The sequence below is a fragment of the Colobus angolensis genome, unplaced genomic scaffold (assembly GCF_000951035.1).
Source record: "Colobus angolensis palliatus isolate OR3802 unplaced genomic scaffold, Cang.pa_1.0 Scaffold751, whole genome shotgun sequence".
Lineage (NCBI taxonomy): Eukaryota > Metazoa > Chordata > Mammalia > Primates > Cercopithecidae > Colobus > Colobus angolensis.
This window is the reverse complement of record NW_012121277.1, coordinates 168,914-196,032: the sequence shown is the minus strand read 5'-3', so window position 1 is coordinate 196,032 and position 27,119 is coordinate 168,914. Positions and strand designations below refer to the sequence as shown.

Here is a 27,119-nt window from a genome sequence, read left to right as displayed (position 1 = left end):
AAGAAACCTCTGACCCTCTTTTACGTCTTCTCTTCCACTGACTCCTTCCTTCTTACGCACATCTCAAACCTCCCCATAAAGCATAATCTCTCACTTAGCCTTGCTCTACTTGCTCATGGGTCTGCAAAACTTCTCAAATGTGTAGTGTCTACCATCAACTCACTATTTTACCTCTTTCCACTCCACTTCCACTCTTGAGGCCTTCCTAATTCTAGATGCAGTGGCTCCTTGTCAACTCTTAGCCCTCTTGGCCACTTGACAGCCATTTGCTACCCCATGATCTCTTTCTCCTTATTAATGGAAAACGCCTCTGCTCTCAGTCAAAACTCCCAGGTCTCATCTCTCAGGATTCTTCTTCTGCGTGTTCAGTAATCCTCTCTGTCATCTACTTATTAATCTTTTCTTTCCCTGTGGGCTTCTTCTTCCTCGTAGTCCACAAAAACATTGAAACGTTCCCATATGGAAACAATCTTCCCCCAACCCTGCGCCCCTCCTAGCTATCATCCGTCCTTCCTTTCTCAGCCTTAGTCCTTAACACCTTGAAAGAGTATTCTAGACATGCTCACCTTACTTTTCCCCAAACACTCCTGCCATCCACGCAAGACAGCTCCTACCCCCTCCATATTTGCACACACACAGCCCCTCTCAATACTGTTACCAATGTTTTTCTGGAGGCCTACTCCAAGGGGACACATCTCTGTCCTATTTTGATTTTCATTCTCTGCACAATGCTACATTGTAAGTCTCTATTTATTGAAACTCACTCTTCCCTTGGCTCTGACGACACTGTGCTATACTGGTGTTCTTACCTCTGATTTCTCCTTCTAGCTCTGTATTTTCCTTTGGTACCCTAAATGGGAGCATTGCTCAGGTCCCGTCCTCAATGCTCTATTCTTATGTGGAGGGGCTCATCTACTCTGATGGCCCTTATCTTTCTGGATCACTCACAATACCTAAAATAGTGTCCTCCATATAGTAGACACTTAAGTAATGTTTACCTAATTGATTAACATTTGTTAATTGCACAATGGCTGGTACACTTCAAATGTTCTGTAAAGACTATTATGGAAGATCTTACAGTTTACAAGCATTTCCTGTGTATTTGCCTGTCTTCATCCTCATCATAACCCTGTGAGGATGATTTTTTCTTATTCTCATTTTTATAGATGAGAGAAGAGGAGGGAGCTAATGTTTGTTTTCTGCCTATTCTGTGCCAAGTGCTTTATACACATTTTAATTTAATTTTCACAACAGCACTGTGAAGTATGTGTTCTTAGCCACATTATACAGATGGGAAAACTGAAGCTCAGAAAGGAATTCAAGATCACAAGGAGCATATAATTTGCCTCCTCTGCTATTTCATTGTTCTGTAAATTTGATCATACCAAGTTTAGTGAGCAATACTGGGGAGGCATATAAAAGGTATCATACAGTGATATTATAATTATTGTTTACATATAAGTATTTTTTGGTTTGCATTCATATGAAATTTAATGTCACGCATATAAAGAGCTGAAGAGGAAAATAAAACCCTTCTATTTCCAAACATTCTCTGCCTTTCCCCTTGCATATTATAATAAGAAGAACAGATTATTAAATGTTTACCGTGTGCCAGGCATTATGTTTAGTGTTTTACATGTGTGCTTTCATTTAATTCTCACCACAACATTATGAGGTGGGGGCTATTATTATATCTCAATTTATACATAAGGTAATTGTGCCTCATAGGAGTTAAGTAACTGGTTCAATGACCCCTAGTTAGTTTCTGAGGTAATTGAAATTTTAAGTCAGGTTGGTCTGACTCCAAAGTGAATATTCTTTCAATGATAGCAGGCTGCCTTTCTAAGAGGATAGGGAAACCAAGTCTCAGAGAGATTGTAATGTCAGGTCTCCTGACTCTACATTTTTTTCCACTTCGCTTCGGCTGCTAGCATCTCTTTGTTGAAGGGACTGCTTTCATTGTCAATAATCTTTCTATGTCTGTGGTCTGTCTCCTCAACTACATTGTCAGCTCTGCCAAACCTCTTTAGATCCCCCACAGAGGGTTCTCACTAAATACTTGTCAATTGATAAGCACGGGGCTCTCTTCAGTTGAGAGAATTATTAATAACCATCAGACTTTGACAAAGCCCTTCTCATCTCCAAAGGAGTTGAGCCCTTGGAGCTTAGGAGATGTATCAATTCCTCGCCTTGCTGCAGCTTGAAGTCAGGAGCCCACACTGCCCGCCTCCGCACAGCATCCATTCTCCAGGGAGCCTCTATAGCGTCAGAATCATTTCACCGAAGGCTAAATTATGTGTGTGACTCTGGGAGAGCGGGGTCTCCGTAAAGGGAGAGAAGAATGTGGGCTGTGGTTCTGAATGCAGATGGACCCTGGGGATGTTTTGCACCATCCAAGATGATGTGTCAACCTCTAGCAGTGGCACTCCATAGAACAAGCTTTAAAGAGTGATCATTACTGTTATTATTGGGAATATTAATAACATTTCTTACATTTGTACTGTGAACTCCCATTTACGCAAAAGGCTCCTGCACAAGAATTCATTATTTTTCATTTGTGCTGGCCTTCCACAAAACCTTTTGGGCTTCGATATTCCCCCAAAGAAATATTCCTCTGTCCAGTTTTTGGGAAAGGGAACCACCCCAGGGAAACAGAAACAGCTGAGACCCTGAGAACGGGAACCTTAGCTGGCTGGGACTGAAGGCCAACAATTGATCCTGCCGAGCAATGAAATATGTTTGGAGCCTGAACACAGATCCCCAATCTCCTTCCTTCTCTTTGGCTGTTCCCGGAGCTGGCAGGACCTCCCACCCCAAGCAGAATCTGTAGTTCCTCCCGCAATCAGAATTCCCTCTTCCTCATCCCTTCCCCCATCAATGGCCTCAGGGACACTTATGTGGAAGCCACCAATTATCTCTTCCCCTCCTCTAGACCAATTTTCTCATGCATTTGTATGAGTTCACTTAGCATCCTGCAAAGAGACAGGCAGTAGTAATAATCATAGCTAACATTCATGGAGCTTTTACTATAAGGAAGGCACTATAATAAGCACTTTGCATGCATAATTTCTCTTCATCCTCATAATAGTCCTACGAGGAAGGTTTATTTGGATCCCTACTTTAAAGAGGAGGATGTAGTTTCTAGTGAGTAAGCAGCCTGCCCAAGGCCACACAGCTAGCTAATGCAGAGCCAGGATTCAAAGCCAGATCTATGAACCCTTCCAGTATACTGTCTTTTAGTATCGGCTTCCATTTCTTGGATAAAAACAGTGGGACCCAGAGATTGGAAGGCCATGTAGCATTCAGAGGAAAGAGTCTCAGGAAGTCAGGAAACAGTTTTCCTCCAATTTCTGCCAGTAACAGGCTAGATGAGACTGGGTGAGTCACTAAAATTCCCCTGTTTCTGAATCTGCAAGCAGGGTCCACAGTGTGTGAGATGCGAAAGAGATGAGCCAAGGAAGGTTAATCTCCTCCAAATCTATAGAGTTTAAAAGCACCATGCAAATGCAAAGTGTTCCTTATCATAATTCTTAACATTATTATTCCAGCCTATTCATCTACCAATGAACCTGGGATACAGTGCCTAGCTCTGCCCCTGGATTCTGGTGCCATTTAAGTGCCAAGACAAATGGTCTCAGGGAGTCAGGGGTGATCCATTATCTGGATATGGATTATTTCTCAGGAGTAAATTGTTAGCCCTGTCAGGTGGCTGATGAATTCTCCCACTGCACCTGGGGGCTCATCACTCTGCATGGGACGTGCAGGGAATGCAAGCAGCGCAGCAGCTGGAGTCACAGTGTGACTCTGCAGATGGGGTCCTGGGGGTGGGGAACAAGGATGTGTTTGTTAGGTTCCAGGGAGCAGCAAACGACCCCACCCATCCTTGAGTGAAAAGACAGATAATGAACCCCACCCACCCACAGCCCAGCCCAGGGCAGAAAAGGGTAACTCCTTCCCTCTCCTAATGTCTGAAGCATCTTTGGGGAGAACAAAGCACAAAAGAGGCTGATAGATTCATACACAAGGAGGTACTGACAGAGAGATGAGAAGAATGGGCAAGAGAAAGAGAAACAGAAAAACAGGACATGGAGAAAGACAGGGAAAGAAAATGAATAAAATAAAGGATCACAGAAAAGAGACACATGGAGGAAAAGGAATACAGTTAAAAGAGAAACCCAGAAATAGGAGCTAAGAGGAAAAGAAGAAAGAGTAAGAAGTAGCTAGTGCGGTGGCTCACGCCTGTAATCCCAGCACTTTGAAAGGCAGAGGTGGGCCCACGAGTTCAAGACCAGCCTGGGCAACATAGCAAGACCCCATCAATAGAATTTTTTTTTTTTAATTAACAGGGTGTTTTGGCGTGCACCTATAGCTCCAGCTACTCAGGAGGGTGAGGTAAGAGGATCGCTGGAGCCCAGGAGGTCAAGGCTGCAGCGAGCTATGATCATGCCACTGTGCTCCAGCCTGGGTGACAAAGTGAAACCCTGAAAAAAAAAGGGAAAGAAAGAAAGAAAAGAAAAGAAAAGAAAGGAAGGAATGAAGGAAGGAAGGAAGGAAGGAAGGAAAGAAGGAAGGAAGGAAGGAAGAAGGAAAGAAGGAAGGAAGGAAGGAAGGAAGGAAGGAAGGAAGGAAAAAGAAAAGAAAAGAAGAAAAATAAACAAAAGCAGACTCAGAAAGAATCCCCAAAAATGGGAAAAGTTATATAGAGAAAGAAAAAAATAAGAAAAAAGGAAAATATATGGGAAAACACAAATCTAGAGAGAAAACAAGTAGGGGAAGAGAAAGGGAAGAAATAAATAAAATACAAAAGAAAAGTATATAGAGAAATATAAAAATAGAACAACCAGAGATAAAGGAACACAGTGAAAGAAAAAAGGATGAGGGAGATAAGAATACTGGGAAAAAAATAGGTGAGAAATGTTAAGAAACATAGAAGAGGAGATTGAAGTCTTTAGGAGGACCAGAAATGGTTTTTTTCTCCCTCCCTCCGACTTTCACTGTTAGCCATTCTTGTGGTGTAAAATCAGTCAGACACAGTCACACATTCTGAGTCAAATAAGCACATGAAAAATAGCACATCTGGACACAGAGGAGCTGAAAGATTTGAGATGTAGGCAGCGACAGACTCACAGCAGAAAGAGAGAGCCAACCTGAACACAGGATGGGCTCCAGGCAGAAACTGCCAAGGAACTAGATATACCACTGCAGAAGATGACACAAAGGCACCTCAAAAGATGGACATGTGAATAGACAGGTACACAAGCAGACATCCACCAGGGTGGGAGGAGGAGGTTTGGCCTAGCTCCGTTCCTCCTATCTTCTCTTTGCCTTTGTGAAATACTCTAATAATGGGCATTTACCATTCTGGGTCTCCTGCCCTTGGGATTTTCCTTTAGGCTTCGTGAAGGTTGGTAGCAATGTGTTTCATTTAAATAAACTCACTCCTGCTAGGGTCTGTTAGTTACTGTATCTCCCCTCCTGGGAACAGACTTCTCTCACCAGTTTAAATGATCATGTCCAAAAGACCCCTTTCAGGCATGAGTGTAAATGGCTGAATATCAGTCCCTTGGCTAAGACAGAGTTGGAGTCTGTCTTTATGCTTACTCCAAGACTAGAACTTTTTTCCCCAGTATGCCATGATCCTCCTTAACTTCACTGGACTTTCCTTTTCACCTCTGCAGTTTGAAGCAGATGAGAAGGGGAGGCTACGCATCAGGATCCCTACTCGAATAAGAGGAGAGTCATAAGATTTCCTTGGCTAAAAAGTGTTTCTTGCAAAAGCGAAGTTTGAAAACCTCAGGGTTACACAGGGCCGGATGAATTCTAAGGGTCCTTCCAGCTCTGACATTCTGAAATTCTATGACTAAGAGCTAATTTGTTCAAATCTAAACCCGCAGTAATTGCACAGAACTTGATTGAATTTTCTGAGCAAACATGGCGTCACTGTCTGCCCCAATAAGTATTTAGCCATGGCCCCAGTTTAATGATTTTGTGCAGTATCAATATTTCTTGGTGCAGTTTCCAGCACTGACAGGTAGGTGCATGATGATGTGAAACATGTGGGCTCAAGATGCCCACCCAGGAAAGCCACAGGTGGTGGTGTGTCCACCTGGCTTGGGCTGACACACAGACTGCACCAACTCCTCTGGCTAGTGCTGGGCACATGCAGGGGTAGCACAACTGCCTTTGAAAGGGGCATGCTGGTTGGGTGGGTGGATCAGGTTGCCCTAAAAGCTCAGGGATGCTGTAGCCAACAGGTCACAAAGAGAATAGCAGTGAATGGGGCTTGCTTTGTACAACTTCACTTTGATACAAATCATCCCTGAAGGCTACTGCCTCCCTTAGTATTCCATTCATTCATTCATTCATTCTACAGAGAGTGTGTGCTCTGTGCCAAGCTCTGTGCTAGAACTAAGGATAGAGACATGAACAAAATGCAGTCCAATATCTCCCAAAAATCTCATTTGTGAATCAGAATTGTGGTACAGTCAAGGGGGCAGTATGTGAACCAAAGTCAAAGAATACTGATGCTGCTCAGCATCAACAAACTTAGGCTATGGATAAATATTTATAAGAAGAAATAATTTGGTAGGAATATTACTATATATGCACACTTTTAATTATTCCCACTGGCAAAACTGATGAATCAGAGACCTTTTTTTGTATGCAATATTCAAGACGCAAAGAAGTCTTATAATTAGCTCAGGTAAAATAACTTGATTGTTTCCTAAGTACAACTCTGAAAAAGTACAAATTAATTTAATACTTTTTGTTTATCTTTTAGTTACACATTATCCATGATAGGGTTTTATTTGTTGGTGATGGTTTGAGAGCATTGTGTTTTGGAGAGAATTGAAACATTTACTGGAAGAGAAAGGAAGATCGGTTCCTCTCTTTGATGCTGCCATGACACTAAGCCTGTCATTCCCAAACAGAGATACATTTATATACGTTTGTGAGTTCTCTTGATCATTTGTCTTTTATATATTTAGACTTTCACACATGCACCAACCATACGCAAAGCACCTTCTCTGACATGTGCACTGCGCCACGTGTGGGAACACTGGAAAGATTAGAGCATAGGCCCTGCCCTTGAAGGGCTTCTACTCCAGAAGGGGAGCCAACAAATAACTCAAGGACTTTATGATGAGTGGCATAACAGAGGTGTGGACAAAGGGAAGCTGAGAAGAACAGGGACTAAGAGATGAGGGTATGTGGAGAAGCTTTAAGAGACAAGGTGGCCTATGGTGGGGTGTGGTGGAGAAGGTCTGAAGATTGACCCTATTCATCATTGTGGGGCTAGACGGAGCCATCCTCTTTCTCCAAACTCTGTTTTGCTTTGTTTTAATCAGTAGAATGTATTTGTGAGAACCATAGAACTACACAGCAAGCAGATCAGTCTGTAGCTAGGATTAGCCCAGTAGCCTGCATCAGTTTAACTCCTTCAATTTAGGATGAAATATAGCCACTCCTTTTGAAAAACACAATGCAGGGAGGTGGGTGGTCAGAGACTGGCTCCTATCCCTTAACCTTAGCTTCTTGAAAATCAGACTTTCCTTGCCTACACAGCACTCCTATCTAGCAAAGTTATTCTTTTATGGGGACAAAGTTGTTTGAGTAGCACTGGGTATCATGGTAGCTTTCAAATTATTCACATTCCAAAGGAGGTTTAATGATTTCCAAGATAATTGGTTGTAGAAATAAGTCCTTCTAAAAACCCAGCAATAGAATGTTCATGATGCCACAGGATGATTCAGAACATTTGGCCTTAATTACTTTGATTGTCCGCCAGGATTTAATATATGAATATTACATTGCAATCTTCAATTTAATTTCTTGTGTAAATGGATTGTGGCAGAATCCTGTAGTCCTGAACTGGCACATAATTCAGCGTGGGAGACACTATCTTAACTCATCTCATTACTCAAGCCATTTGTTGTCCTTCAGGCTTTGACAGCCAGGAGATGGGAAAGTAGCAGAGGTGATGTGATCTCTCAACCTGGGTCCAGACAGACATGAGCCATAGTCTCTACCGATTACGTTGTTACACAGACACAGACAGCACTCATTTTCAGAAGAAAAAAAAATGCCCCAGTCAATATGCAGCTGTGTGCTCTGGTCTTTCTTAGCATAATGAAGTGGAAAAAGCTGGGGCATGCATGCAAGAGACCTGAGTTCTAGTCCTAAGTTGACCACTAACTTGCAGTATGATCTTGGGCAAGCCACTTAATTTCTCTGAGCTTTCGATTCCTCGTCATTAGAACTACATAATCTCCAAGTGCTTTCCAGAGTGAAGGTTTTCTGACGTATTAATAGCATGTGGCAAATCTGACAGTTTTGGCACCATGGCTAAAAGACGGTTGTTTCTATCCATCTGTGAATAATAAGCAGCCCCCCAAGAATGGGCAAAGTTTGAGGGAAGGGAGAGCGAGACAGGGCAGATAAGTGGGAGGGAAGAAGGAAGGGAAGGTGGAGAGAACAGCCCTGCAGCCTTAGTGAGCTATCCCTCAGGGCCCAGGTGAGCTTGTTAGGACCTTAGCAAAATGGGGGACATTTCAGCCTGGGAAGCTTGATGGAAATTACAGGAATAAAATGAGACTCAAAAAAGCATTAAATGGGAAGCCACAGTGCTGACGAATTTATTTGTACCACATATAACAGAGAGCTTACATCTAGAATGCATAAAGAACTCCTAGAAATGAATATGAAAAGGACAATCTAGTAGGATAAAATGGACAAAAGACTTAAATGGAAATTGTACAAAAGAGTATATCCAAAAGGCCAATGAACATATGAAAAGATGCTCAACCTCATTAGTCATCAGAGAATTGCAAATCAAACCACAATGAGATACCACTGCACACCCACCAGAGTGATTAAAATGTAAAAGTCTGACAATACTTACTGTTAATAATGATTTGGCACAATGGAAGAGTGCAAATTGGTACAAACTTTGAAAAACTGGCAGCATCCAGCAAATAGAATGTGTGCTTATGACTCAGTGATTCCACTACTAACAGAAATGCAGGCACATGTGCACCAAAAGTCAAACAAAAATAACCATAGTAGTGTTAGTCAAACAGCCCCAAACTGGAAATGCCCATCTGCAGTAGAATGGTGAACTCAATTGTGGCATATTCACAAAAGGGAATATTAGACAGCAATGAGAAGGAACAATATCAGTTTTATGCAACAACATGGATGAATCTCACAAACATAATATTGAATGAAAGAAGCCAGAAACAAAAGCATACATACTGAATTATTACATAAAAGTCAGTAACTGACAAAACTATAATGTTTAGGAATGTATGCTAAGGTGTACAAGTATAAATAAAAGCAAGGAAGTGATTTTTGGAAAAGTCAAAAAAGTTGTTACCTTTTAGTAGGGGAGAAAGGAATTATGATTAGGGAAGGGACACAAGTAGGGCATCAGGGATGCTGATAATATTCTATTTTTAACTGGGTAACAATTAACACAGGTGTCTCATTGAACAAGTTGTGCATTTATGATTTATGCACTTTTCTTTATGTGTGGCATATTTCACAATTTAAAAATAAAGCTTTAAAAATACAGAGATCGAAAAAAGTCAAAGCCAAATCTTTGTTTCAGACTAATGTGACTCCAATTTCTGTCCATTCTCTCAGGACCCTGCAGATTCTAGACTCTCGGCAAAGAGAGGACAGAGGCTGTGTCTCATTTCTCTCAGTATCTGCCTGCCAAAATCTTCCAACTTTAAAGCTAACCTGACTGCAATTGGTACCTAACAGCCACCAGCCAATTGACTGCAGTTAAAGACACCTTGTTCCAACTGCTTTCTAGTTTCCTCTCATTTCCCCATTCTCAAACTATTCTTGTTCCATTTCAGTTCCATCTTTCTCCTGAGTCTTTATTCTGTCTTCTGTTTGCAGCCCTGTTCCTTCCTTATGGACTAATGGCTGAGTGACCCAACTGGATTTCCTTGGCTTGAACCTGAGCAAGCCCTCTCTCTCTAAAGACTTGAATGCCTACTCCCTTCACTGAGTGGTTTCTTCTGTTCCTGGCCAACTCAGGTAGGGTATCTACCACCTCCCCCTCCCTAGATCTTATAGGGTTAAAGTGCCTTATCTCAAATCCTTGGGGCCAGATGTTTCAAAATTCAGAATTTGGGGAATTTTATCAAGGTAATCATGTGTATTTGCCAATATTACGTAACACCTCTCGCAGGTTGCGGCATAGCTCCCCATAATCAAATACATTAATATTTTTGTCATGAAATATATGGATGTTCACACTAAGTGGGATAAAGAAAGACTATCATAATATAAGTTAAAATGAGTTTTAACGTCAAACTTATGAGAAAGTTTTTGGTTTTCAGAGCTTTGTGGTTTGGGAAGTGAAAATAAGAAATAGGAGCCCAATGCATGTTTGGTGGATGGATGGAAGGATGGAAGCATAGAAAGACACAATGAATTACATGTGTTTATCATCCCAAGTGACAAATGTGCATTTAACGAGAGTCTTCATCACTTTAACCAATTGTGGGCACATCAGATTCCACCGCTGGCAAGAGGAACACTAGTAGAAAAATCTACCACATAGGTCTGCTACCAGAACATGGATGGCCTGCCTGGGGTCAAGTGGCCATCCCTGGGCCACTCTTCTGCATAAAACATCCATCCAGCCCCTTTTCCTGGCTATGAGTGGGGTAGGCCTAACTAGAAGGGAAAGTTACGGGTATGGCAAGTACCTGGGGCTAGTCTGTTGGGTCCAGTTGGAAAGGAATGGATGGGCTTCAAGCACCAATTTCAGGTGGCCCTCGTTAAATAGTATCGTTCTCAGCAAGGCTTTGCAAAGGTATTGAGTGGAATTAGTTCAAGATCACCCTTCCCAGCAAGTACTCAGAGTGCAGTAAGTATATATTTCTAGGAAAGGGTACAGTTAGGTGTTTTTTACTTCCAGCCACCTGGGAGTGTGGATACTATAGCTTATTGTCCTGGGATGCTTCAGAGGCAAAGCAGTGAGTTCCAGGAGAGGCTAGCAAGGGACTCGAGCATGAGTCAAAGCCAAAGCTTCAGGCTCCCCCACCCAGGAGACACCAAAGAATCATGGGAGACCTCATCAGGAGAAAACCACGCAGCCACTTCCAGGACCGATGCCTAGAGGAGAAGCTCAGGGGAAGGTGGATTTGAGGAGAGGTTAGGAGGCTCAGCCTTAGAGCTCCAGAAAACTGGGTTGCTTGCTCCTGGAATATGGAAACTGAGTCACCAGGTAGGCATCTCCCATAGCTCTGCCCCAGGCTTTTCAATCTTAAAACAGTAAGACAGGACTTACATGAGCTCTTCCGTCTTTTTCTGCTCTGCTTTCCAGAGTTCATAAATCTATGATTCTCTTTTAAATAATCTTTGTCTTTTTTTCCCATAAGAGTAATACACGCTCCTTGTTGAAACTTTGAAAAGTTAGGTAAATATATAAATGTTTAGACTCACTTATCATCCCACCCACCTCTTACACATTTGAGTGTATTACCTTTCTGCTTGCTTGCTTTTATTTTCCATGTCTTTATAAAATTGTGATCATAGACTTTTGTATTTTGAGTTAGACACTTAAGTATATTGTGAGCATTTCCCATGTCACCACAAAAAAAAAAAAAAAAGCTATCATTCTAGTCTAATTTGAACATCCACCAGATATTGTGGGGCACACTTAGCAAGGATAAAATGTGTAGCCTGCCTTTATGGAACTTATACTCTTGTTGAGAAGATGAGGCTGATATACATGGAACCAACAGTGATAAATACAAATGGAATATAATGAAATGTCACTTTGAGGGATAGGCTGGAAAGACAGTAAGAATCCAAAAGAGGGAAAGATTGATGTGGGTAGCATTATAAGTGGAGGCTCCTGGAGAAGGCAGGACTTAAATTGGCCTTTAAAGGATATGAAAAAGGAGAATGAGAAAGGTAGAAGCATGAAGAAAACAGACACAATGGGGGAAAGCTGGATTGAGGAATCCCAAACCCTTTATGCTTATCATTGTTGTTGATGATACAGAGCTACCCAGGGCCAGGATTTCAGGACTGTTCAGGGTCCCACCTAATATATGAACAAATAAACCCAGGTCTCTAACCTAAAGGGAATTTGGAGGGCTAAATGCATGAAAAATGAAGCACTGGTATTGATATGGCAGTAGCTTAGACTCAGACCTTTTTCCACTTAGTAACTGACTTGCTTCTTTGCTGCATCTTGAACAGTGATGGCTCAAACATCACGGTGCTAGTGGCCAGAGTCACCAGTTGTACAGCTTCCTAGCTAGATAGCTGATTACATGACTCCAGAGCCCTAGTCACAGTCAATTCACTACTGTGGGTTGGTAATCACAAAAAGAGGGTAAACAGAGAGCAAGCCTGTGTCACAAGCCCCCTTCTTCATACACTGAAGACACAGCCAAAAACTTGTTGTAAATGTTAATTAAGCCATTAATTTGTGATCTGAAGATCTCCCCCGTGGAACTAGTACTTTCCTAAGAACAGAAAACCAGTGGTTTGAAGAACAGCAGAAATGTTCATGAAATACCACAGTTTAAGATTCATTTGTGATGCATCAGAAATGCCCTTGCCTATGGTCAGGAGACTTGCCACTAACTAGCTATATGATTTTGACCAAATTCTATTACTTCTTGGAGTCCATCTCAGTTTTCTTCCTCATCTGTAAAATGGGAACTATTTCAAAGTTCCCTTTTGGCACCAAAATTCTATGAACCTACAATGTATTTGGACCACCACCACTTTTCAGATTTCAGGATCCCCTACAACAATGCAAATAACCCTAAGAAAAGGCTACATCTTACCCTGTGTTGCCAGTCACCACCATACCTGGGAATCGAAGTCCTTTGGGGAATGGGACCAGGAGAGCGAGCAGGCCCAGCCCGAGGGGAGAGGCACAAAAAGGAGAAGTGGGTGGACCCCAAGATGTCACCAGTTAAGCAGAGAGAGGATCTTGATACCTCCTCCTCTATCTGCCTGTCCCCTGAGTGCCCAGCAGCAGGCTGTGCTTTACTGCATGCCTACGTAGGTGCCTGCTCACCACAGGGTGCCCTAGCTGCCAGCATACTATTCCAGGCCAATAGGAGAACCCTGAGGTGAAGTACCCTGGGGCCAATCGTAGGTGGAAATATCTCTTTAATGGCCAGAGAGAGTGTATCTTTGGCTGCTTTTCATTGGTTCAGACCAACTGAAGGCTCTCTGGACTCTCAGCCAATGCCGAGCCATCAGCCAACAGGAATGGGCTTTGTTGCTGGATCTTGTTTTTGTCTAGGGCTGATGGGTAACCCTGCCCCAAGGGCTGCCTTGTCTCCTCATTATCATCCCTGACTGAAAACTTTTGCCATGAACACAGAAGGCATGAGCAGTGGGACTTAATCAAGGCAGCTCAGAGGTAGGCATGCTTGGGGCCAGGGGCCATGCCTGGGCCCAGTCCTTGCAGGTGAGTGCAGGTGAACCAGCAAAGGGAGAGAATAAACAAGTAGAATTGGTGGGCATGGGCACTGTGGGATTAAAGCTAAGGGCAGGTCTTGACAGATCAAACTCTTCCTTCCTTCCCACAAGCCATGAGCAGCTGAGTAACTTGTCCACAATCCTATGATTCCCTCTTTACTCTTTCTCTGTAGCCCCAACCACAACCAGGGAGGGTTTCCTCCCAAGAAAGTAAGAAAAGCTTATTGGAGAAGATGTGCCGGCTCCCACTTGCAGGCTGGATTCCCTGACTTAGGATGCCCGCAATGGTCAGAGATATAGACTTGGTGACTCCGGCCTTCAGAGATACATGGATTCCATAATATTTGCTTCTAACATCTCAGACTATAGTCTGACTATCTCCTCATATGCTTTAAGGAAAGCTAGGGTTGTGGGTTCAATCCTGGGTGAGCTGGATAGCCTTCTTCACTTTGGTCTCTGACCATTGACACAATTATTAGTCCCACCCAAGGGCAAAATCTCTAACCTGAACAGTTATTTAAGCAATGTGTACACAGGAAGCAGAATGAGAGAGTATGGAGGATACAGTGAAAAGCCTTCCCTGTTCCTGGAAACATTCAGTCTTACATCAAACACTCACTGAATGCCTTTTATGAGGCAGACACTCAACTGGATGCTAAGATAACAAAAAGGAATAAAACACATGAACTTTTGGTGAATCCCACCAGGGCAGAGCCAAGGGGAAGCGTGTGTTTTAAGCACTGGTGATTGACTACCTTTAAAAATTGACCTGAGGTTATAGTTGGCTTTGGAATCCCCCAGAACTGGCCTTTGGTAAAACTGATCACAAATGTCTGTTTACAATGCCCCTTAAGGTGCTCCCGTATTAAAACTCTCTTTCAGAAAAAGAAAGAAAAAATGTACTTCAAAATTTATGTAAGACCTTGGGCAAGTAAATTCTCAATCCTCCCCTCCTTAAAATAACAAGCTTAGGCTTGGGGCTGTGAAGCCCTTTCCAAATCTAATAGACCCTCTAGGAGTCTGTAGTAGCAGACATTTACTCATTAGTATAAATTTAAGTAGCTATGTTTCTTCTCCCTGGATCAGCTATATTTTAAGCTTTGTTCCCAATTGTGTAATGAAAGACTTTGTCACTTAAAGATTTTGCAGGGGTCTGCCTACATTTGTGGAAGGGAAATGAAGATTAAAGAGGTATAATAAACCTCTCCAATATCCTAATATCCTCTTTCCTTGGGCTCTAGGGCCCTGCACTCTGTTGAGGTTAATCCCAACAGATTACTTAGTTACTAATAAAAAGAATCATTAAAAATAAAAAACTAAGCCCTATTGGGGGCTTACAATGATCTAACACCAAGAAACTGTTGCAACAATGAACCTGAAAAGCCTAGTGAAAAATTCTGAGCACATTTTATGTAGGCTCAGGATGCAGTAATTGCAACAGCACTTTGCCCCTTGCTCTTCCTTCCTGTCTGTTTTGGCTTCCTTTGGAGCCTGGATCTCAGTCCTACTGGCCACAGATATTTTGAATGATTCAAGGTCAGGAAAAGGGACAATGATTCAGAAATGCACATCATTCCTTAAGTACATTTAATTGTAAAATACATCTAATCAATCCGATCCCCTGTCTGAACATGGCAGCTAAGAGAAGCAAAGCAAAGCTTTTGCATTTCACTCCAAACCAAAATAAGAAGCTAAAGGCGGATGGGGGAGGGGATGGGATCAATGAATCCAATCAATGGTCTATATTAATGTTTCTTATATGATAGTGCTGATTTGCAGCTTTCCAGGTGCCAAATGGCATCTGGGAAACATTACTCCATCCCCCAATTGACGTAATAATTAGATTGCATAAATGGTTCCTCTGTGCTCACTGCCAGCCCAAGAGACAAATGTTATTGGTGAGCCAATCAATCTTTCCCCCCGTTAAAGTTTCAACCTGCGTCAGCAATTATGCTGTGGAGGTCGAAAGCCACCCAAATGAGTGAAAACTGGCAAAGATGAATTTCAGGAGTGGATTATACTGCACTATTTCCCAGCAGAGTGTGTATGGTCAGAACCTGGACAGGTACATGAACAGATCTGCAACTGGATATACCACCAGGAGCCAGAAGAGGAAAGAAAGTCTAGTGACATCTTCTGCAAAATTTTGCTCTTCTTTATTCCAGTTGTCTCCTTCATACTTAGATAAACCAAGGGGCTGAGGAGAGCATGGCAGGGGAAGGCATTAGTAATTTGTTATTAGTCTTTGTGATAGGCTGAATAATGCTCCCCCTCCCATAAAATCCATGTTCTATTCCCCAGAATGTGCGAATACTATCTTCTATGAGACTTTGCAGATGTGATTAAATTAAGAATCTTGATATAGAGAGATTACCTTGGACTAGCCAGCTGGGAACTAAATGCAATCACAAGTGCCCTTATAAGTGTGTCCGAGAGAGAGATTGCAGACAGAAGAAGAAGAGAAGGCAACGTGACCATGGAGGCAGGGATTGGAGTGGCGTGGCCTCCAGCCAAAGAATGCCAGCAACCACCAGAAGTGGGAAGGGGCAAAAGATGCATCTCCCCTAGAGCCTCCAAAGGGAGCTCAGCCCTGCCAGCACCTTGATCTTGGCTCAGGAAACATATCGGACTTCTGGCCTCCGGACTTTGAGATAATAAATTTCTATTGTGTTAAGCCACAAAATTTGTGGTAATTTGTTACAGCAGCCCTAGGAAACTAATATAGACCTCCATTACTAAGCCCAGGTCACAGGTAGAATGATAAACAACCTTCCTGTTGTATTGTAAAGAGCATCAAAATCCTTCTCTAGCCAAAATAGGCCATCCATCTATCATGATGCAATGTCAAGGACTAGGAATCCAAAATTCACACATATATGTCAACATTTCTACTTTTTGAGCAATTCTTTCTTGCTACTACATTGCAAACAGTACACATAAGCCCTTGTTTTCCACTAGTCCTTTTGCATGAATTTATGCATCCAATTAACTCCAGCCACCAGGCAGGCCTTGGGGGGACAGGGAGGGACACTGAGCAGGTAGGGAAATACGGTAAATATGTCTAAATTGAAACCACTATTGGGCTCAAATCAAATCTTTTTTAGTAATAACACTAAGTAGGGCCTTTAGGAAAACAAGTCACGGCAGAACTAACTTAATTTACTCTTCTGATAAGGTTACAAGGCTTGTAGATCAGGAGAATGTTGTAGACAGGATGCATCTGGATTTTAACAAGGCTTTTGACTTAGACTCTCATGAGCCCTTTATAGATAAAGTGAAGAAATACAGACTGCAGGTGAGACTCCAGAGGTAGCAGGTGGCTGCTGATATGTGGATCAGGGTCTCTAGTGACAGGTCACAGATCTTTACATCAGTGTCAGTCAAGTCACCATTCTTATCCAACAGCTCAGACAGATGGCATGCTCTCTGAGAGTGAGGATGCTGGGAAACTAGAGGATCTAGCTAACAGATTGGATGGGAGACTCAGGATCCAAAGCAATCTCAGTAGGCTGGAGCATGGGCTGACCTCTGTGAAATGCAATGTCCAGCATTAGGAATTCAAAATTCACATGTACAAAGACAGGTTTATATACAGAGCAGCCGTCAGCATAGAGAAGGCAGAGGAGATCAGTAGGCACACAGCTGGATGAGTCAGAAGAATGGTGAGGCTGGCAAAAATAAAAAAAATTTAAACAATAAAAGATAAATGTAGCTGAATTTGCTTCTCTGGAAACAAGAGAGAACCATGCTAACACTTGATTATTTTCCATTATCCAGGCCATACTGGGTTCAGTTCTGGGCAAAATTCCTTTTATCTCCCAGATGTATTATTTTTAAAAAAATAAATAAAAACAAAAGGTGGAGGGGAAATGAAGAGATGTTGGTCAAAGGATATAAAATTTCAGTTAGGAAGAAGAAATCCTGGAGATCTATTGTACAGCATAGTGACTACAGTTAATAATAATGTATACTTGAAAATTGCTAAGAGAGTATATCTTAAATATTCTCACTACACACACACTAAGTATGTGAGGTAATGGATATGTTAAATAGCTTGATTCAATCATTTCACAATGTATACATATATCGAAATGTCACATTGTACATTGTAAATATGTACAATTTCTATTTGTCAATTACATCTTAATAAAGCTGGGGAGAAAAATACAAAAAAAAAAAAAAAAAACTTACCAAAGTGCGTAAAGTGAAAATTGACAGCGTTCCTCCCTCCCAGTACCTAAGGCCAAAGGTAATTACTGTTAACAGAGTACTGAGTATCCTTCCACATTTATCTATGAAATTATTTATGATATACAGTTTATTAACACAAATGAAAGCATGCTATATATATTGTTCTTGGCCTTGCTTTTGATTTAACAATGTATCATGAGCATTTTCCCATGTCAGTGATCATAAGAGCTAATAATTACTGTACATTTTCCACGTACCAAATACAATTCTATAAATACTTCATATTTTCATTCAGTTAAAACTCACAATAACTTCCATGAGATGAAGAATATTATTATTATTCCCACTGTAGAGAAAAGAAAACAGTTCAGAGGACTTTCCTAAGATTACAGTTATTTAATGTCAGAGGTTGGATTTGAGTTCAGGTCTGTCTGGTTCCAGAACCTATGCTCTTAACATCTACACCAAGCTGCCTCTTAGTTCTTTGAGGGCAACCTCATTAAAAAAAAAAAATACAGCATAGGAGTTTATTGTATCTGTATCATAATTTAATTAATCTTATGTTAGTGGACATAAGAGTGTTCTGTTACTGAAAGATTTTTCAGAGCTTTTAATATGCTAATGTGCATTATGAACCTCTTAAGAGGTGGATATAGTAGGCAACGTGTCCAAAACTTCCTTAACCATGGCATCCTTTTTTCTCACAGAGTACTTGAGAGACTGGAGCATTGGGGATCAGATTTTGGTGTGCATCTGCATCATCTGGGATGCTTTTCAAATGCAGATCCCCAGGCCTCGACTAAAGTGCCTCTGATATGGATAATTTATAGACCACACATTGACAAATACTGCTGTGTGCTATGGGATTAATATTTGATGTGTAAAATGAATATGAGTGGCTACATAACCACAGTTTTATTGATCAAAGACATGACTAGTTGGGAGACAGAAACACTCTTTTCCCTTCCCTCCTCAGGTCACCTAATCATCAGAACCTTATTCACTCCAATGCAAGAAACCCACATCAAGGATGCATTAATCTGGCATCCCAGTGAGCTAAGTTCCCAGGAGACTAAGCCACCAGTGACCATCACACCTCTCCACCTCCCTCAACGAAGAACTCTGCCACTACGGGAAGTATAAGACAATAATAGATTAAAATCAATTAATCAATAAATTAATATTCCATGCATATGCTAACTCTTACTATTGGGACCTCTTCTTTTCAGTTTCTATCATCTACAGATACATTAAGAATAGTCAGTTTGTAACACAAATATTTGCAGAACAAGAATTAACCCAATAAGGACAAAAACGAATATGAGAGAATAAATGTTATTATGTGTTTTTTAAACTGTGAGTTTGGAAAAGTACAAGATGTCCTGCTTGTGCTCTCAAGTGATATTTAATATCAAATCCCACTCACCATTGCAGGTTATTGCTTAAGGGTCACCTGAGGTCAAAGTGGAGACAGGAGAGAAATGACAAAGGGGGAAAGGACGAGAGGGTGAAGACATATCCAGACTGCTCAAAGGAGTGCTTAGCAGGGAGGCTTCTGGAAACATTCATCTCCAGTGAGTGGACAGGGGGGCTTACTTGAGAAGGAGCCAGAGTAGCCTATTGCTATTCAACCCCAAACCCTGCACTTGAGACCCCCTCCACAAATCACATGCTGAGATTTCCAAAATACCCTTACCCTTAGAATCTCAAAGGATTCTCACTTCAGCTGCAAGAGGCCAAAGGGGCATTACTACACACCTTATTTGACAAGTGGGGCTTTAAAGGCAACAGTGGTTTGGAAGAGGCAATGCCTAGTGTAGAAAAGGAAACTGCACAGATCATGATGCAGTGGAAAGTATACTGGAATTTATAAATTTACATTTATTAGAATCTCAAACATGTCAAATTGCATAGAAAAACAGCTGGAAGGAAATATGGATCCAATATTGATCGTTATGGATGAATGAAGTTTTCTTCTTCATACGTGTCTGGGTTTTCCTCTCCCCTCAAACATTTTACAATGGGCTTTGTTGTTTTTATACATAATAAAAAGGTAAATACCAAATAAAAATAGGGCATAAGCCTAAAATTCAAGTTCCATCTCTGCTCCTCTCACTCTCTGAGACTCAGTTGCTACAACCGTCCTCAGGGAACTAAGGTTGGATGGAAATATTGACTGAGAGAAAGGAAAGGAAAGGAAAAGAAAGGGAAAGAAAAGAAATGGAAGGAAAGGGAAGAGAAAGAAAAGAAAGGGAAGGAAAAGGGAAGAGAAGAGAAAGGAAGGGAAGGAAAGGTCAAGACTGAGATGGTGGTCTAGTTGAGGTTATCTTGGAAAAGGAGATACTGTTCTCTGACCTTAGAGATGGTGGCTATGATAATGCTTTGCAAATTGTCGAGCTATTATGCAAATGAAAAGACTCATTGCTCTTAAAGACCCCTGCTCCCCATCATACATATGGGTGCATGCATACACTCACACACACACACACACACACACACCCCTTCCCTTAACTGCTTGAACATTTACACTTTGGCTCAATTTTCTCTTCCATTTCGGCGACCTCATTACCAATTCCAGGCAGAGTCTGTTCTCTGCTTGTCACTAGCCAATCTAGCTACCTTGGATTCCCCAGCATATCTGAGATTTTTCCCCCATAGACTGTTCTGTCATTAACAAGTGTCATCTACATAACCCAAAGCCATATCCCAGAGCTCTGCAAGAGCCAGCATAGTGACTAGAAATGCAGCCTGGTCCAACCAGGACAGGATCTACATTTCCTTATTTCAAGCCAGATTAATTACCTCATTAATGATAATTCCTCACCTATGCCCAGAGTCTATGCTTTGCAAAGAAGCTGTATATTCCGTATCTTTCTGGGGCCTCACAGCAGTACTGGAAGGGAGGCAGGTCAGAGATGGACACTTCTGTTTACAGAACACAGAGAGGGCAAGTGACCTGTTATAGAATCACAGAGAGTAAGTAAAAGACAGTGTCAGAATTCAAACCCAACTTCATCCCATACCCAAGTCAGGCTCTTTCTCCTATACCATAGCATTCGCTTACAGTTGGATATGCAGAAAGGAAAATACAGAAAATGAGTAACTATGCACATGACTATTGAGAGATTCAACATGACATGGTTACAAAACCTTTTTCTTACTGGAATAAGACAAGATCCAAGACTTGTAATAAGACTCCATTTGGAATCTGGAAGCCAGATAAGAGAAAGTTCTCTCTCTGAGATTAGCACTGGGCTCTTCCACGAATCATTTCTTCCTTCATTTGTGCATTCACTTATTCATTATATAAGCATTTATTAAATATTTCATATGTACCAGGCACTGTACTTACTGCTGATGGATAAGATGTAAAGAGAGGCAGGATATGGTCCAGAGCCTCAAGGAATTCATCTTGGTCTAGAGGGAGGAATTTAAAACAGACTTGGCTAATTCCAAATACATAGCAAAGTAGCATTCGTGCCATGAAAGAGTAAAATGCGCTGGTAGCCTAGAGAAAAGATTCAGATCTGTTTGCTGTTTGGGGGATGTGGGATGACTTCATGGTGTATGAAACCGACCAAGGAAGGACGAGTAGAATTTGAAGAAATAGGAACTGGGTGGGTGTAGGGACTGCCAGGAAGAGAACAGCATGATGTAGGCACAGTGGTAAGAAACCAGACGGATTAGATGGGAATAGTGAATAATTCTATTTTGATGGAGCTGGGATTGGATACAAAAAAGAAAAAGATAAGATGGGAATATATGTTTGGGCCAGATCATGGTAAGTTTGGAATACTGTGGGCCCAGCATCAGTTTCCATCCTTCTCAGAGGCCAGCAGCAGTGGCTGTGCAGGAAGGATTTGAGGAAGGCACAAAGGATGGACACTGCTCTCTCGGATCCAGAGGCCAAGGGAAAAAATAGTGATGCCTACATTGGTTCCAAAAGAGGGAAAGCCACGCTAAGTCTTTTTGGCAGGTTAGCAAATAGTGGCAAGTTGCTTTCAGAGAAAATGTGCTCAATTTTTAAAAATTATTTTTATATATTTAGGGGGTACAAGTCCAGATTTCTTACATGCATATATTGCCTAGTGGTGAAGTCTGGGCTTTTAGTGTACCCATCCCCCCCAAAGAATGAACATTGTAGTCAATATGTAATTTTTCAATCCTTAGCCGTCTCCCATCTTTTGGAGTCTCCAATGTCTGTTATTTCCCTCTGTATGTTCATGTGTATCCATTGTTTGGCTTTCACTCCTAAGTGAGAACATGTGGTATTTATCTTTCCGGTACTGAGCTATTTCACTTAAGATAATAGCCCCCAGTTCCATTCATCTTCGTGGAAAAAAACACGACTTCATTCTTTTTATGGCTGAGTAGTATTCGATGGTGTATACATACACCACATTTTCTTTATCCAGTCATCCGTTGATGGACATATAGGTTGATTCTGTGACTTTGCTATTGTAACTAGTGCTGTGATAAACATGTGAGTGCAGGAATTTAAAAAAATAATGATTTATTTTCATTTCAGGATAAACCCAGTAGTAGGATTGCTGAATCAAATGGTAGTTTTATTTTTAGTTCTTTGAGAAATCTCCATACTTGAAAATGCTCAATTTTGTTCACTGAAATTTTGGCCTTGGCACCTTCCCCAGTTCACCTTCTATGCCTTTACCTGTGCTAAACTTTAAACATGTGGTGTCATCCTCAGCCTATATCCCATGAATTCCACTTGTTGAGGATGCAGATTCATTTTGTTCAAGGTATTTTTCCTGCCCTTTGCTTCAATGGTCCTCAGTTCCCCAAAGTTAAAGCCACTGATACCTGTTTCTGCTCAGTCTCCTTCCTGGCTCCTCCTTGTCTTACTCCTTTGGACTTAGTCTTTTTTAGTTTAGTTCCTGGTCCTCTTCTCATAGTCTAATTTGAAGATGCCATTCCTGAGCAATATGGTCCACACTCCTGGTTGCAACCACTTCACCAATAACCTCTAAATCTGTATCTTCTCTTTTCTGAGTCCATGTTCCAGAAATCCAGTTGCACCATTGTACATCTCTACTTTGATGTACCACAGTTAACTCCAACTCAAAATCTCTTCCACCATTCCAGAAGAAATAAACTTCCCACACAAACATGCTTTTCCACCTAATCTACTATCATATGCTTCATCATGCAAATTAGGCACCTAGACCTTTTTCTTGACACTCTCCACTCACTGTCCCCTAAATATCCAATCAACCAACAAGTCTTGAAATTTCTACTTCTTTAATATTGGCTGAATATGTCTGCTTCTCTTTATCTCCCTGCTGATACCTCAACTGGATTCCTAAAATAACCTTCTAACTGATGTCTTTGACCCCAAATAATGCACCTCAATTCTCACACAAGCCATTAATCAGCACTCTTTTCAAATATCACTTCTTCCAGGAAGCATTTCTGGATCCCTCCCAACCAGTCCTCTCTTCACATAGATCTTGCTCTGGGAATAATGGAATTAAATAGCATCCCATAGCCAAAGAACTTCAGAAATGCTGATGTTATATCCTGCTTCTGTAAGAAGAAATTGGGACAAGGGAGATTTATGCTCCCCAAAAATACTCTTGAGGTGTATTCTACTGTGGACAATCCTGAGGTACATGTGTGCCCAAGAGAGCAGAAGTTCAGGAATTGGGAGTGGGCTCCAAGGGAGCAGCCAGCTCTGTAGAATCCACACTAATCTGCCTCCAAACACTCCAGGTTTTCTAATTTTACCCTTTTTCTTTGGCTTTCTCACCGAAGATGTGACCCACTGCTGCAGGGATTTGGGAAATAAAATGCATCATTAATCAAAAATTACTCTTCCCTAAAATAAAATATTAGCTCTGTTGGGTAGTTAATTGCATTATCAGAATGAACAGCTCATCCTCTTTTACAAGGGCTTTAAACACTGATCGCCTAATAAGTGCAGGAATTATAGTTAATCTAGCTCAAAATTTAATTATGATGAGTCATACATCACAAAGCAAGCACACAGGGGCAAAACTCTGGTGAAGTCATGTCCAACTGACCTTGACCCCAGGCCTGTTGGTTCTTTCTAAGTGGGAAATTGGAAATCCTTCCTGTTTGTGAGATAACAGGGGCATCCAAACAAGACCCACCCCAGTCTACCTCAGAAGTCTTACGGGAAAGCCTGCCTTAATCGAATCTTGCAATGAGAAAGCCCAGAAGCAATTCTCCCTCTGGGCTCTGCCTTTCCAGACCCCTTTAGAGTATTATGCAGTTAGATTTGAAGAACACCATTACAGTGGATCTAGGCTGGGACTCGGTATTAAGGAATTGCGTGAGATGTTCAGAATTTCAAGAATGCATCTAAATATATAGTTTCAAAGACTTTCCTGGTTGACACAGACCTAAAAAGTCAACAGTTTCTCCACGTGGTATGGCTTTGTGTCCTCGAATTCTCCCAATTGCTCACATAACTGAGGACAATCTTCCAGGTTTTTTTCTGAGTAAAAAAAGCTGATCAGCCTTCTTCATTTGGAATTTTCCACTTCTAATAATGTGGTTTAAGAAGTTATTATCTCTAAGCAGTTACTGGCACCTAAATTATTTTCTCACTGGTCATTTTAATTATTCGTATACATATGCAGGTTGAACTCAATTGCATCACTTTTCACTAATGACTGCTAAATTCTTTTATGTTTAACCCATTATTCAAGCTAGTCATGACTTTGGGGAATACTCTTTCTGCCCTCCAAAATAGCTGCATCTTCTTCTTGCTCTTTGCCATCTGTACTATTGAAAAGCAATCCTATTTTATTTTATTTTATTTTTTGCCTGTTTGGAAGTCATATATATTTTTTCTTCTCCATTTTAAAAGTGTAGGTGTCTCAAGCTCTATGTATTTATTTCCTGATGAGGGTATTAAGGAAGCCTCTTATACATCCTTATTCAATCTTCTTACCCTCTAGGTTGACTTCCTTTTCTTGGTATTTTGGGGCTTAGGAGAAAAAGATTTTGGTCTAAACCTTCCATGATTATAGGCATGTTAGTCATATTTCCTTCTCTTCCATTTTGCTTGTCTGTTCTTGTGTAACAAACTATGCGAAATTTAGTGGCCTTAAGCAACAAATTTGTGTTATTCATTATTTCATGGATTAGGAATTTGAGACGGCCTTGCCTAGTGGTTTGTTTCTCATTCATGTGGAGCTGGCTGGAGAGCTGGGACTGCACACTCCACTTTCAAGATAGCTTCTGCACCTACATGTCGGTCACCTCGAGGTCTGGAACCTTGTGCCCCACCTCAATATCACATCTCATCTTCCAGGCCCACTCCATATGACTTGAGCTTTTCATAGCATTGGTGATCTTAGGGAAATCACATGTTGGCTGGCTTTCAAGAAATCAGTGAAAATTACCAGAGCAGTTAAGAGCTATTCCAAGTACTGTAACAGCATCACTTCTATTGTATTGTATTGGCAAAAGCAGTCACGGGTCCCATTCACACTCAAAAAGGTAGAAAAATAGACTCTACTTCTTGATAGGGTAGTGGCATTGCAAAACAGCATATGGAATATGACATTGTTATAGCTATCTTTAGAAAATACAAACTTCCATACTTTCTATAGATTTCCAGACTTAAAAGTCTCATACTTTAAAATACACATGGAAAGACTGTACAAGAATAGAGAAGTTTCAAGAAATAAAGATTTAAGGAATTGAACTATTTACCTTGAAGATAATATCATGTAGTGGATGAAACAAGGATTTAAATTCATAAAAATCTAGATTCAAATCCTATCATGACTCTTACAAATTTTAAACCCATGGAAAAATAACTTTACACATCAATAAACATTTACTAAGCATTTTAATATGCTATCATTGTGCTAGAAACCTAGGTATACATAAATGCCTAAAACAATATATAAGCCTTCAAAAAGGGTCTTGAATGAGACCCATGTTTCATGTTTGGGTAACCAGTTGTTTTGTGTTGCTATTTACTGTGATAAAACCTACAGGAGGAGATAATAGTTTCTGTACAAGCTAAAGTGCAGGGTTAAGCAGGGGAAGATGTCAAATAGGCAGTCAGAAATACTAGAATACTGAATGGTCTGGTCTAAAGATGTAGTTTTGGCAGTGATCAAAATAAAAATGGTAACTGAAGCCCTAGAAGTGTATGAGTGTGCAGAGCGAGAAGAAAAGGTGGCATAAAAATGATCCCTAATAAAACATCAGTGTTTAAGGGGTAAATGGTGAAAAAGGAACTTGCAGAGAAAAGATTACTGGATTTGAAGATATAGCATTAGAAACTTGAAAATTAAACAAAGAGAGGAAAAATAAAAAATACCAACATAGTGTTAGTGAGCTGTGAGACCATTGAAATCAGCCTCATAGACATAATCAGAGTCATCAAAGGAGGAGGGAGGACAGAAAAAATATTTTAAGAAATAATGGCTGAATATTTTTCAAATTGGATAAAAATTATGAACCCACATATCTAAGGCTCTCAACAAATCCCAAGCATAAAAATTGTGAAAAACTACACCAAGGGACATCATAACACAATTGCTTAAAATCAGTGATAAAGATAAAATGTTATCTTTAAGATAAATCTTGAAAGAAGCCAGTACAAGGGGACAGGGAGTGGGGTAGGTTAGGCAGGTGGTGGAAGACACATTACCTAAAGAGGAACAATTATAAGAAAGACAGCAGATTTCTTGTTGGAAATGATGCAAATTTTAAGACATCAGAAAAAATATCTTTAAAAGCATTGAAAGAAACCTGTTAACCATGCTAACAATGGACACAGGAAAGCTAAACTGGCTATATCAATACATGCAAAGTAGATTTCAGACCAGTGAGGATCTTTTCATAATGTTAACCAGGTTAATTCATTAAAAATACATAAAAATCTTATATAATGAGGTTCAAAAATACATGATGCAAGCACTGATAGAGCTTAGACAAATCCACGATTATAGTTGGAGATTTCACTACCCTTCTGTCTTAGTCTATTTTGTATTGCTATAAAGGAATATCTAAGGTTGGGTAATTTTTAAAGAAAATAGTTTTACTTGGCTCATAGTTGTTCAGGTTATACAAGAAGCATGGAGCTAGCATTTGCTTCTGATGAGGGCTTCAGGGAGCTTCTACTCATGGCAGAAGGCAAAAGGGAGCCAGCAAGTACAAAGATTGCATGGCAAGAGAGAAAACAAGGTGTGGGGAGGTTCCAGGCTCTTTTTAACAACCAGCTTTTGTGGGAACTAAGAGAGCAAGAACTCACTTTCCCTCATCTCAGGGAGGACACTAATCTATTCATGAGGTATCAGCCCCCGTGACCCAAACACCTCCCATTAGGCTCCACTTCCAACACTGGGGATTAAATTTCAACCTGAGGTTTGGAGGTGCATCCAAACTATAGTAGCAACAAATTATAGAAAAGTAAAAGGTCTTCTTTTGCCTCGATGTTCATCAGGGAT

At 40.9% G+C, this 27,119-nt stretch overlaps 1 long non-coding RNA gene across 1 annotated transcript in view; it reads left to right on the top strand.

Annotated features, from left to right (window-relative positions):
- The window catches only part of LOC105501841, a 42,107-nt gene that overhangs the window by 8,438 nt on the left and 6,550 nt on the right, over positions 1-27,119 (top strand). The window contains exon 2 of the long non-coding RNA XR_001000247.1: positions 9,910-10,050. This is a non-coding gene — a long non-coding RNA (uncharacterized LOC105501841). The remainder of the gene's footprint in view (positions 1-9,909; positions 10,051-27,119) is intronic.